Source organism: Dipodomys merriami, unplaced genomic scaffold (assembly GCF_024711535.1).
Source record: "Dipodomys merriami isolate MVZ:Mamm:240054 unplaced genomic scaffold, mDipMer1.0.p SCAF_819, whole genome shotgun sequence".
Classification (NCBI taxonomy): Eukaryota; Metazoa; Chordata; class Mammalia; order Rodentia; family Heteromyidae; genus Dipodomys; species Dipodomys merriami.
Genome location: NW_027206423.1, coordinates 251,772 through 264,356, shown reverse-complemented (window position 1 = coordinate 264,356; position 12,585 = coordinate 251,772). Strand labels below are relative to the sequence as shown.

Below are 12,585 nucleotides of genomic sequence, written 5' to 3'. Positions count from 1 at the left end.
TTCCAGAGAAAATCTATAAGGCAAGATTTTTTTTTCTAATTTTTAGATAAAGGAAAATAAACTTCTAAAAACTGACAGGGCAAAGGGGCTTCTGCATTAGCAAAGTAAATTCTGGAATACCAGAAAGGAAAATACAAGGAAGGTTTGAATCTAGTGCAAGGTAAGAGTTTCACAGGTTTCTCATGCTGCTGTTAACTGGGAATGTGAGGGAAAGCTCTGCACCAGGTGGCACAGCACAGTCCAGGGAGCACCAGGGGCTAGCGCTGGCAACACTGACCAGAAAGAAATTTCCCAGTGACTAAGAGGGAGAGGGAGAGTCCCACAGGACATGCTCTTGCTTGTATCTTAATAAAAACCCTTGTTCAAACTTCGTCCTGCATGATGACTTCCACGGGACTTTTTAAATGAATACGATTCATGTGCACCATTTGCTCACGCTAGTGTTCTAAAAAGCTATGTGTGTGATCTTTATGTATAAATTGCACTATAATAGATTTTTAAAGGAAAGGATTATGAGTTCAAGATAATAATATTTTCTTACCTTCTGAGTCCCAAGGTAAGAAAAATGATGGATAATACATTGAATCTCATAGGAGAATAAATAGGGCCATTTAGAGGAATTAACAGAGGTAGGCAAGAGTCAGAAATTGTAAGTGATTCTTTTTTTGGTGGAGGGGAGTTCCGGTCGTGGGGCCTGAACTCTGGGCCTGGGCGCTGTCCCTCAGCTCTTCAGCTCAAGGCTAGCACTCAACATATGGGGCTGGGAAGGTGGCTCAGTGGTAGAGTGCTTGCCTTGCATGCATGAGGCCCTGGGTTGGATTCCTCAATACCACATAAGCAAAAAGAAAAAAAGCCAGAAGTGGCACTGTTGCTCAAGTGGTAGAGTGCTAGCCTTGAGCTGAAGAGCTGAGGCACAGCGCCCAGGCCCAGGGTTCAGGTCCCATGACTGGACCCCCAAAAAAAATTAAAAAAAAAAAGAAAAATAGCATTAGAAAATGGCATGTTGGAGAAGAGTCTGGCATTTGTCAATAAAGGAGTTAAGTGTTACTAACCTCCAAAGCCTCAGATAATTAAAGAAAAAAGTAAACTTTCAGAAAGGTGCTTACAACAAAGCACTATTAGTAGCAGGACTATTAACAGTATTTTACAGTGACTTAAAAATGTTTAACTATTGTCCCAGGGCCCCAGGACAGGTGGGTCCCTGCCACTGTTTCATGTTTACCTTCTCTGCTTTTATTATAGATATATACACAGATTATACAGATTATACATATACACAGATAGAAATCCATCATAAATCTCTCATAGCAAATTATTCCAAATAGCCAGAGGATAAAACAATCCAAAGGTCCATCAATAAAGAAATGGATAGAGAAAACATGACATAGCCACAAAATACGAGTTACCTGATATGAAAAAGAAAGATGTGCTGAAACATGTTATTACATGGATGAACCGTGAAAAGAAGTATGCTAAGGAAAGCAGCATACACACAAAAGATCACAGGTGAAAGAGCCTCTTAATTCCAGCGAGAATGCATCAGTTCTTATCTCAAACAAGTGAGTAGAAATCACAAAAGGGCATCAAATATGTTTTAGAAAATAAAAATATTCTAAAATGATTGAAATGCACTTCCGCAAATACCAAAAAAATTACATTGTATATTTTAATATATTGTTCGATGTGGGACTTCTATCTCAATTAAAGCAGTAGACAATGATAACTCTAACTGAAGTTATTCTAGGTTTAATTGGGTTAATGGATGCCAGACTTCCAACAAGTGTATCTGGGTATCATGAGTGCTACATGCAGTGTGACTATCATTTTTTCCCTCCGTGGAACAATTCATCTAAGAGGACTTTGCTCGTCCTCTTGTAAAGTGACAGTCCTTCATGATCACACGTAAGATCATCGTCCCTAATAATTATATCATTAATGTAACTAATAGTATTAATTATATGTAAGTCAATCTGAATAAAGAAACAGGGTTTTAAATACTTGTACTGTTTCCCATAATTATTTTAAGATGAAAGGATAGAATCTAGTCCTTACAATTTTAAATGTAATAATTTCAGGCAACATCTGTCTATCTCTTAGAATGGAGAGTCCTTTGGGGTCATAGGTTACATTTTCCAGAGTTTTACAAAGAGGAAACATTGGATAAATGATTATATTTAAATAAAGCTACTGAATGTCTACTAACACTAAATGCCTCACATGCATTATATTCTTAATCCACAAACAATTGTAATGGATACAGCATGGTAATATCACCTATTAATGGGGAAACTGAGGTTCAAGCACATCATGAATGCCTTCAAAACTCCATCTGTTCTATGGCATAGCGACTTTTTAACATAACCCTGTAATTCCAAAACTGGACACATATTGAAGAGTCTGAGGCCTGAGTGACTCCATCTTGAGCTAGCGGTCATCTTCTGAAGTATGAGTTATACAGCTGACCATGAGCCCGGCCTGGGAGTGAACAGAGGAAGCGGTTCTCTGGTGACTCGGAACATTAACAATCCTTGAGAAAACGGCTGGCAGGCAGGTGCTGGAGGCCATGGTGACCCCCCCCCCCCGCCCCCCCCCAGTCAGGCCACAGGTGATGTTTGTTTAAGAAAGGAACCCTGCAGTTTAGCAAGTATCTCCTTGAGACTCCCTATGGTGCAAGCCAACCAGTTTAAAGTACATCAGCCTCTGATCTATCCAACAACCTGTTTCTGCTTTGCAGTGCGCCAATCATACTATAGAATTGTATTATGATTTTCCCGCGATATGTAATAATTTGTTGTAAGATGCTATGATGTATACAAAGTCCCTGCCTTCCCTAAAGAGTGTATAAAAAATACTATAACCCTGGGCTCGGGGCTTCTTAGGGGTTACCGAGTGCGCAGAGGACCAAGCTCGAGCTTGCAATAAAGGCTCCTTTGCTTTTACATTGGTGACAGTCTCTGGTGGTCTTTTGGGTAAGGATTTCAGAATTCAGCTTTACAATATGATTTTAAATTTTGACATATTTTTAACTTGTTTTGGACAGGGTCTTGGCTTGTAGTCCAGTATAACCTCAGCTCCATAATCTTCAAGCCTAAGCCTCACAAGTGCTATGATTACTGGGGTGTGTCTCCAAGCCAAGATAAAATCCTTTAATCCAATCAAAATCTTGTCTGTCTCATCAATTGCTTCTTACTTCAGTGATTTTTTTTCAGTGTAAGTGCAGTTTCAGCATAAGCTGCTCAGTGATTGATTTGTGAGGGTCTTGTCAATGGACTTGTGAGAGAATGTGCTTTTCTATCATGGCCATTCAAAAAAAAAATCTTTTTCACACACCCTGTTAAACTGGATGTGTAAACTTTGCCTTTACAGTTCTTGCCCAAAGTTACTCATACTAATCATAGGAAAGGATTCTGTTGATCCTTTTTTGTTTGTTTTTTGCCTACTTTTAAATCATGTTTATATTTTATCTCAACAACTATCAACCTTTAGATGGATGTGGTGGCCTACAATCAAGCATAATCCTAGCATTCAGAAGAATGAGACAGAAGAACCTTGAATTTAAGGCCAGCGCACAGGAAGACCTTGTCTAAAAAAGGAAAATAAAACAAAAAAGTAAATAAATAACTTTTAACAGTTATATAAAAGAATATTTTATGTCTGTCCTAATTCCAGTTTATCAAATATCATTTTCTCTCCTTTTTCAAAATATCAATTTATCAGTTTTGTTCCTTGTGTGTGTGTGGGGGGGGTGGTCATGGGGCTTGAACTCTGGGCCTGGGCGCTGTCCCTCAGCATTTCAGCTCAAGGCTAGTGCTCTACCACTTGAGCCACAGCACCACTTCTGGTTTTCTGAGTGGTTTACTGGAGATAAGAGCCTCCTGGACTTTCCTGCCTGGGCTGGTTTTGAATCTCGATCCTTAGATCTCAGCCTCCTGAGTAGCTATGATTACAGGTGTGAGCTACTGGGCATACGGCAATTTTGTTCCTTTTTATAAAAACTTTTAAGTAGCTGACAAACATTTCCAATATAGCTTGAAAATTAATCCTCCACTTATGATTACGGAAATAAAAAATTCCCTTAGTGTCATTTTTATACTCATCAAACTATAATTGTAGAATACATTTCAGCTGTAATTATTATGGATGGTAATCTGTTAGACTGGTTAAGACTAAGAATACAAAACTTTTATTTATCACCTATCCTTAATTCTTCTGGTAGTCTGTCTTTACCAGAATCCAAGTTGAATAACATTTTCCTTCTTTCCAAAGAACTTCTGTTAACATCTCTTGAAACATTTCTACAAATTATATCAACTTTAACATAACTTATAAAATCTTGGCTTGTCCTTCATTTCTTCCTTGTCTTGATTTTCATTCTTAGAGACTTTAATATAAATGTTAGTTGAATGTTATTCAGGGGCTTCCCGTTGATTCTACACCCCTGAACATGCATAGACGCTTACATTATCCATGTTTCCCACCTTCCATTTGTTATAACTGATGATCAAACACTGAGAAATCATTTTTACTCAGAGTCTATAGTTTAAATCAAGGTTTGTTCTTATTAGTGCACATACTTTTGGGAACATTTAGAAAAAGTTTCTCGAAGACCAAGTTTGGCTCTAGTTGTTTTGTTACCAGGTACTATGAATAATCAATTTTGAATTGATATTTGTACATTTCTATCCAAAACAAGTGGATATCTGGTATTTGAAAAACAAAGAATTTAGAGGCAACTATTTTAGGAAGAAAGAAGTAGAACTACCCCCATTTGCAGACGACCTGACCATTCAACAGAATCCCCCAAAGAAACAAACTAACAACAACTAAAACTGATAGAAAGGAAGGATCAGAAAAGTTGTGTGGTACAAATTTCATATAAAAATGAATTTCCCTTCAACATATAATCAATGTCAAAACAAAAACTGAAAAAATCCCTTCCAAATATTAACCAAAATACACCTGAGTATATTTTTCTGAGGAGGTAGAGGATACATGTATATGGACACACAAACACACACACACACACACACACACACACACACACACACATTGAAACCCATAAAAATCTTATAATTCTATTAACTGTTCTACAGCAGCCAAAATCAGCCATCAAAGAAAAGCAATTCTTATTCCCATGCATATTGCTTAGTTTATTAAACAGTGTTCTGGATAATCTGCATGATTTCTAAATACAAATCATTTTTTACAGATTTTTTTTAATTTAATTTAATTTTATTTGTGAACATTCTGTACAGAGGAGTTACAATTACATGGGCAGGATAATGCGTACATTTCTTACCAAGCATTGCAGCCTCCTCCTTTGTTTACCCTTCACATCCCTTCCCAGCCTCCTCCCTCCCCCCCAATCCCAATCCCAATCCTTCTCCTTCCCCCCCCCTTTTTACAGATTTTTATGCAAAGTTAAATGTTTCACTGAACAAAATTTATTTAATATCCATGAGTCATGCAAGTACTGTTCCCTTTGCAATTTCTGTATACCAAGGAGCTACTATTTCTTGGTATAAACAACAATAAACAAGTGTATAAGCAATAATATAAGCAATACTAATAAAGCTAGACACTATAAGCAATAAGCAATAATAATAAAGCAAGAAACTAATATTCCTTTTTAATTCCTTCCATAGATTATTTCTATGTAATAATGATTTCTGCATAATTGTTTTTATAATCTCTGTGTTTCAACCACTGAGGAGCCTGAAGCTCTGAGAGGGACAGAGACATATTTAAAAGTTTTGCAGTGAGTGTTAAAAGAGATTAGAAGCTGGATAAAGAGGGTTGATCCAGAGAAAAGAGAATGACTCTTCCTGAGGAGATGATAAAGAATGGCTTCACCAGCTAGACAAAAACTTGGAGAGTATTTGTCAGGGTAGGATTCATCATAAGGAACATATTTGTGGAGTTTTTTCTCAGTATAGATCCACCCACTTATCAGTACTACTTGACACATAGCAGACCAGAGCTTCCTGAATTAGTACAGTCACTATATCTGCAACAGGAAGTAGATGAGCAATCGAGGTAAAATTTGTGGCCTTGACATGGTTAGTCCTGGACTCTAATCTCCTGAAACACTCTGCCTCATAGACTAGGAATAGGACCAAGATAGAACAACATTGAATGGTGAAGCATCACTGTACTTTATGGATTTTATTTGTGAATGTGATCTCTCATTCATCATTACTTTTGTGTCCTCATCCCAGTACCATGAGGAAGAACATACCATATCTCTCCCCTTTCAGACAAGGAATCATCACACTCAGATGAGTGGTCAATGTCCAAACATGTGGCAGGACAAGGGCTCAAAGTTCAACTAGCTCCTGATCCAGAGACAAGCAGGATTAATAACAGAAGATTCAAGAAAGCAACAGAAGAAATTAGGAATAAGACCAGTGACTACGGAGCATTTAGGAAGGAATATGAAATAACATTGAAATTCACATTCTTTATAGGAGACATTGAATCATCTTCTGCTATTTGTGCAGGTGGAAGGCTGTGGGAAGATTCAACCCTAGTTTGGTTGCTAACTCCATTTTGGGGGAATTTTCAGGTTGGCCTTAACTGGAACTTGCCTTTTTTACCTTCATTTCAATATTCCACTCTTGAACTCTATTGGGCAACGCTGCCACCATCATTCTCTACGGGCTGGACCACTGGCTGCACACACCTATGCACTACTACTTCCTTTCTCAACTCCTTCCTGGACCTCTGCTTCAACGTGAGCACCGTGCCTGAGTTTCAGGTCAATCTTCATGGAAATGACAGGCCCATCCACATTGGAAGATATGTGGCGTGATTTATTATCTCTCACTACCTGGGCTCAACTGAGCATGTGCTCTTGGCAGTGATGGCCTTTGACCTCTATGCTGCTGTGTGTCATCTGCTCAATCACATGACCATTATGCACCCATGTCTCTGCCAGGCATTGGCTACTGCTTCCTGGGTGGGAGGGTTTGTGAATCCTCTGCTCTGACTTGCATGGTCATGTCAAGTCATCATTGCTGCATTTCTTTCAGCTCTAACTCTGTGGTCCTACACACACATTGCCAGAGCAGTGTCAATGGCCAGGAAAAGGAAGGCTTTCAGAACTTGTGGGTCACATCTCATGGTGGCTTCTCTTTTTTACAGTGCGGCTTTATACTTCCAACCAAGGGGCAGGTATTCTGAGAATAAAGAATGTTCATTACCCTTCTTTATACTATCACCTCCATGCTCAGTCCTCTGATTTATACCCAGAGGAACAAGGATATGAAGAGTAACAGAGAATCAAGGAAAAAAGGGAAAATCCTCAGGATTTTTGTCTTCCTTTCTGGGAAGTTGAAAGTGGGGTTCTCTAGAGATGCTTTTTAGTTCATTGTCTGTGATCACTCTACAGGAGGCACTACACGCTGACTTATAGTAGAACTTGTGAGAAGAATCTCCTTGAGAACAGAGTTGCTCTGGTTAATACTTGTCAAGTGTTCCCATAGGGAACTCTTCATTAATTTTAACAACACTAAATAGAGATCTATGATTCAGAATGGAGTACTGCAGAGATTACTTTGAATGCAGAGGATGTGTTCACCGATGATCTTCTACTTAATTGTTTCAAGTATTCTGGCAATTGTTACCCTTCATTTCTTCTAGTGAGATGCTGTTACTTGGAGCAAATTAGATCATGGCCAGAGGTACCATGACATGGTCTCATATCATTTACCTACTTATAAAACATCAAACAAGACCATTTAGCAGAGTCCCATGGGAACACTCTTCTTTATGCAAAACTAATGTATTCGGCAACAATACTTCCTGTTTCTTGAATATGCTGTATAAATCAAAAACAATATTGAACTCCATTGTCACAATATAGATATATTCCCTCTGCCTCTGATCAAAACTGAATGTCAAGTAATTTTCCCTATGATGTGATCCTACTTACCTAGGCATTAAGTAGATGGTCAGGATTTGAATCTGCCTATAATAATCCAAAATACTATGTAACTACTATGTGAAATTCTGTATTTTTCTATTTTGGGGGCAGCAACCAATAATCGGCCTGAAACAAGTAATTTTTCACTTTTACCTTTCCATGTCAGATGATGTACATATATATACATATATATATGTATATATATATATGTATATATATATATATATATATATATATATATATATATATATATATATATATATACACACACACACACACACACAATTATCTACCACAGGCCTTCGGTCTCCTTAGGCCTTCATAACTATGGAAGTGACTAAGTGATCAGCAGAGAGGATGGGAACCCTTAGCCATTAAGTGCCAGTGATTCCAGTGTCCCTTAGTTGCCATCTGAGAAAGTAAGAAATGACTTCCCTGTAGGCGCAGAACATAAACACTCAGCATCTATCTCCTTGTTTGTTTGTTTTTTCCACAAAAGAATTGTGAATATTTTATTGTATTCTTAATACCTACATTTTTCTTGCTATTAGACAATGTATCTCCTTGTTTTTTTAGAGCTCAATTAACTGTCATCTGAGGCCATTAAATTTATCCTTAATATTCTAACTCTTCAAAAGGCAATTTTGAGCTTAAAAAAATCTACGTAAGACTAAAAAACACTGAGCTTGATCTGTTGATTTAAAAGAAGGAGACTTAGGGGAAAAGAGACTAAATAGGATCCCTGAAACAACAAAAAAAGAATATTTTAATAAGGACATATTTCCTAAGTGAGGAAAAGTTTTGACTATTTGTGTTAAAAAATTTTCCTCATCTTTGCAATTTGTTTTAATAATAAAGCTCTTAATATCGTTCCAGTTGTTCATTTGATAAACCTATCTTTAGACTCTTAAATTTTTAATAATTTTCAATATTGCAATATGCGTTAAATTTAACAGCTGAAACAGCTAATATAGCAGAATAGCTACACTGTAACATTTAAACTACTTCACAACTATGAAATATGCTTGATTTTTAAAATACAACCGTAACTACAGCCATCTGATTTTTGGCAAAGGTGCTTTACCACCTTCTCTAACCGACATTAGAGACAATACAGGCTATCCACATTGGAACACTGAAACTAGACTCCTATCCCTCGCACTGTACAAAAATTAATTTCAGAATGGATTAAAGATCTTGATGTAAGTCCTGAAACTTTGAAACCACTAGAGGAACATGCAGGCAAATCCCTTGAAAAACATAGGTACAGGGAATTCTTTTCTAAATAAAACCCAAATTGCTCAGAAAATAAGAAGAAAAATTTAAATGAGATTGTAAAAAATCTAAAAGCTTCTAGACAGCAAAATAAACAACTACCAGAATCAAAACAAAACCCACAACATGGGTTTGTTTCCAGTCTTTTCCAGTTACTCATTATATCAAGGATTAATAGACAAAATATATAAAGAGCTCTAAATACTAAACATAAAAAGAACAAACCAATAAATTAATGGACAAATGATGGAACAGACATTGTTCAAAAGATAAAGCATAAATAACTAACAAATATATGAAGAAAAGTTCACTATTTTTAGCCATAAAGGAAATGCAAATCAACACACATCTCATCCTAGTCAGGATGGCTGACAAAAAAAAAAAAAACAAGCTGGATGCTGGTGGCTCATGCCTGTCATCTCAAGAGGATGAGATCTGAGGATCACAATTCAAAGCCAGCCAGAGCAGAAAAGTCTCCACGAGATTCTTATCTCCAACTAACCACTCAAAAACTGTGAGTGATGCTGTGGCTCAAAATGGAAGAGCACTAGCCCCAAGCAAAAGAGTTCAGGGACAGCTCCTAGGCTCTGAGTTCACACTCCACAACCAGAGAAAGAGGAGGGGAGGGGAGGGAGGGGAGGGAAGGGGAAGAGAGAAGGGAAGGGGGAAGGGAAGAGGGAAGGGAAGAGGGAAGGGGAGGGGGAAGGGGAGGGGGAAGGGAAGGGGAAAGGAAAGGGGAAAGGAAAGAAAGGAGGGAGGGAGGGAAGGAAGAAAGAGAGAAAGAGAAAGAAAGACAAAAAAAGAGTCAGGCACCAGTAGCTCACACCTGTAATCCTACCTACTCAGGTGGCTGAGTTCTGAGGATTGAGGTTCAAAGCCAGCCTGGGCAATAAAGCCTAAGACTCTTATTTCCAATTAACCACCAGAAAACCAGAAGTGGTGCTGCGGCTCAAGTGGTAGAGCACTAGCCTTGAGCTGAAGAGCTCAGGGATGGCGCCCAGGCCCAGAGTTGATGCCCTATGACGAAGGAAGGAAGGAAGGAAGGAAGGAAGGAAGGAAGGAAGGAAGGAAGGAAGGAAGGAAGGAAGGAAGGAAGGAAGGAAGGAAGGAAGGAAGGAAGGAAGGAAGGAAGGAAGGAAGGAAGGAAGGAAGGAAGGAAGGAAGGAAGGAAGGAAGGAAGGAAGGAAGGAAGGAAGGAAGGAAGGAAGGAAGGAAGGAAGGAAGGAAGGAAAGGGAAGGCAGGCAACAAAAAAAGAAACCCAGCAAATCCTGACAGGGATTTGGGGATAGGTGTTCCTTGTGTGGTAGGAATGTAACTAGGTGATGCAACACTGAACCAAGATATGAGTATGGAGGTTCCTTAAAATCTAAAACAAAACTACCATCTGATCCTGCCATATCATTCCTGGCTATAAATCCAGAGTCAACATACAATAAGTCAACATACAATTGAGATATCTATTCAGCATGTTTATAGCAACACCATTCAAAATAACCAAAATATGTTATCAGTTTAGGTACACATCAATGGATAGATAAAGAAAATGTGGTATATATGCACAATGGAGTATTATTCAGTTGTAAAGAAAATGAACTTATGCTTTCATAAAAAAGAAACTGAAAATTACAATATTAAGTGAAATAAGACAGACAAATATTGCATGTAATCTCTCATATTCAAAACTCTAGTCCCTGAAAATGAATGACATTGCTGGGCACCAGTGACTCATACCTGTAATCCTAGCTACTCAGGAGGCTGAAACCTGAGGATCGCAGTTCAGATCTGGCTCTGTTGTCTGGCTTTTTGTGTCAGTTATTTTGTCACAGCAACACAGAAGTAATGGATACAACCACATTGCGATTTCTCCATGAAAACCTTCCTTGAAGCTAGGAAACATGTGAGTTACTGTGGGCTTTTTCATATTTTGGATTACTGGTCCATACTATGCTAATTACCATCCTACAGATATCTCCACTTCCAATAGTGGCCCGAACATAATAAATACTAGTGAATACATTTGCTGGAACATTGTTCAATACTTGCTCTGGAAAACTAATTATGGAGATGACTGGTTACTTGGAGCTGAAACTGAAACCTGGTAGCACCTCGCATTGGCAGACATGTAGCAGGTTGGGAAGATCTGTGCTGGCCATGTAGGTACATCACTGGATAGGCAGCACCAAGAACACGTCATGGTGGGTCCCTCACAGGCTGACCAAACACAAGCTGTGGAATGTCTCAGCAGGTGCCTCCCACAGGACACTCTTGTTGGTAAGCCATGAAAACAGCGGTTCAAATTTCATCTGGGATAAGGGAAAAAAGACACTGACATTGAAGAGGGACAGTGGGAGAAATCGGTTTGCTTTAATGATTATAATTTGCATCATTTGATCATTGTCCGCTTGATCATTTTCATTCAAGTGCTGAAAATGAAAGTACAGACATTACTTAATGACTAGGATGCCTTCTGAGAAATGTGTCATTACATAACTCTGTCACTGCCCAAAGACGGTAGAGTGTAGACACACAAATATAGATTGGTGTAGAGCCAATAAGATGAAGGTCAAAGTAGGGAGGTTTGAGGAATCCCAGGCTTCAGAGTGTCATGGTCAGCCAGAAGTTATATAAAGAGATCACATCAGTGTGGACAGTGCGTGGGGAAGATGGTAGAAAGGTATCTATTGATTATAATTGCCATATTGAGGCCCAGAGGACCCCAGAGCTAGGATGCAGTAAACAACAATCTACTGCTTTTTAAAGGCATCACTAAAGCACTTAGGGTATAATTGGTGTGCTCAATTTTAAGGACAGGAGATGGTCTGATGATACATCATTTCCTTCTTGGTCTCGGTTACCGGGAGCATCATGGGATCCTTCAGAAGGTTGTTTCTACCTCTGAGAATATGAGCCTCAGCCACATCTGTTGTGAAGGGGGAGGTACAGAGGAGCTCTAAACTGAGCTCTTCCTACTACAGGTAAAATTGCAACCAGAGAGGATATGAACATCTTCAGACATCACTAGATACTGTCAGTCTCTAGTGAGCGATGGATCTCTCTTGAAGCCAATAGAACTGAGGGAGGTAAAAGCAGCAGTGTTTTAACCTTAAACTCCAGGTAATTGCTTACTAAGTGGGCTATTCTTATCTTTACCATTAAAAATCTAAAGAACAAGAATTTTTCTACTAGGAAATGAGCATTGGGCTTCATTGGGGAGAGGGGGAAAATATCTTCATCATGAAAGATTGTCAGAGTCTTTTGTTCTTCCCCATCTAGCTATCCTCTACCTACTCTATACCCAGCATGACCAAAAAATTCTCACTTGTGTATCTTTCTCTCCAAGTCCAAACACTTAAAAATATTTGCTTTAAATGTTAAACATTAGGAC

General features: G+C 38.5%; 1 long non-coding RNA gene and 1 pseudogene across 4 annotated transcripts in view; one reads left to right on the top strand and one right to left on the bottom strand.

Moving 5' to 3' along the window:
• Nucleotides 1–12,585, bottom strand: part of LOC138819786 (uncharacterized) — a 149,102-nt gene that overhangs the window by 100,952 nt on the left and 35,565 nt on the right. The gene's annotated exons all lie outside the window — the stretch shown is intronic.
• Nucleotides 5,844–7,365, top strand: LOC138819777 (olfactory receptor 2Y1B-like; annotated as a pseudogene).